Here is a 1,945-nt window from a genome sequence, read left to right on the forward strand (position 1 = left end):
CCGTTTGGCCGCTAGGTGCGATTAAACACTTTATTGAACATTTGAACATAACTCTGCCATTTCGATTCCGATCATCTTTGGGCATAAAACATTTTCGTTTTCTTTTGTCAAGATGAACCCGATACCATAGTTACCTTTGCACGTTTCTCCCAAACTACTGCCCCCGCCCCCGCACCCTCCAACTTACGTAACTAAACACGTAAACCATTCCAAATATCACTTTCGTTCCTTCTCATCGGACACTCGCGAAACTTCACAGGCTAAGTTCCGCAACTCAAAAAGTAAAACTAAAACACTCGGTTTGACTATCTGACATTTTAATAACTGCTGAGAAGGTATTAAAGTCTTCAGGTGAGCGCAAGAGCCACTTGCGCTCCCCCTCCCCTCGAGCGCCGTGCTACCAACCTACCGCCACCAAACTACGAATTCAAATTAAACGATCGCTTATTTCAAACATCTTATATCGAACTTCTAAACTAAACTCGATACGACCCGATGTATACTGATGCTTCGTGCGCAGTTTGAAGTCAATTGAAGTTGCCGTCTTTGAGAAACGTGTGTGATTTCAAATAGACAGACAGACAGACAGACACACAACCAAAGAGTTCCCTGCACCTCATGACAGCAAAGGCTTCGCTAACGCTCAGCCAATTAAGGTATATTATGGGCAATTACAAAACATTCTTTTGCAAAAAATAATAATTGCACAGCAATTTTGCAGTTACACGGCACACTTGTCGCAAAGCAATCTTTGCAACCAAATCAAACCAGTGCTATGAAATTGCATGGAAATATCCTTCATATTCTTATTCTACCAGAATCCAGAACCAGAATCCACCACAATTCGTAAAAAGGTTTCCCGAGAATTTCTTCATCTACTCTAGTAACACAAAACTGTCACTCAAAGTGTGATTTTTATCTATCGTCCAATTATTGAGACGATGACGAAAATACAAAAGTGATGGCTTTTCCATAGTCAGACGATTGTCGCTGGTCTATGAAATTTAAACCATCTACCATTCTGTTGTATTTTTATCGATTCCTGATCGAATCTAAACAGTGGTTTTTCGCTTCCATTACGATAGCTGGCCGATAAAGATTTTCGTTTCGAGGAAAAAAAATAGTATTCCGATAGAATCATTTTTCTCATTTCGTATATCGCACCGATAGTTCGTATCTTTTTTCTACTGTTGTCCGACAGTCGTACGACAGTTCTGTGCTACTAGGGTACGACCGCTCCGTCAACCAAAATCGTGGTAGATTTAAAGCTCTCCACAGAACAAATTCCCAGGTCGTAGCGGACTGTCTCATACCAGTGATCCCACCTACAACACCGGCTAAGTGGTAAGAACCGTCACAGTTCAGCCACCGTGTGACGTGTGTAAACTATTGAAGGTCAGAGAGAGAGAGGGGGGGGGGACTGACGGGGCAGTGTATAGGAAAAGAGAGACAGAGACAAGGGGATCGGCGAAGAGGGGGAAAATTAAGGGGAAGGGAGGAAAAAATAAAGAGATAGCAAAGAGAGAGAGAGAAAGGAAGGCAAGTCACTAAGTGTGCAGGACACGTTCTCGCGGCGATCCAGCAAAGCAAAAAAATAAAATAAAAATAAAATAGAAGAAGCGGGGGTGGGCAAAATGACCTCATCACAGATATGCATCAGACTGAAATTGTCGCTGGGGCCGCTGAATCGCTTATGCCACCCAACCCTTTTCCACACGATAACATTATTTTTATTCCATGTTTTTCATATCCTTTTTCCTGACAAGCTTAACAATCATGTAATGCTGTTGCGACGATTCACTCTTATTTTATTATTATATTATTTGTCGTGTGCGCCACCGGAGCCTTTCTCTCCAACTCAGAAGTAGAGCACAAATTTAAGCGCAAATATCGGCAAATATGTACGAATTTGTGCATACGTAGGCCTATGCATAAAAACATGCAC

Source organism: Frankliniella occidentalis, unplaced genomic scaffold (genome assembly GCF_000697945.3).
Source record: "Frankliniella occidentalis isolate FOCC.00 unplaced genomic scaffold, Focc_3.1 Scaffold359, whole genome shotgun sequence".
In the NCBI taxonomy this organism is placed as follows: Eukaryota; Metazoa; Arthropoda; class Insecta; order Thysanoptera; family Thripidae; genus Frankliniella; species Frankliniella occidentalis.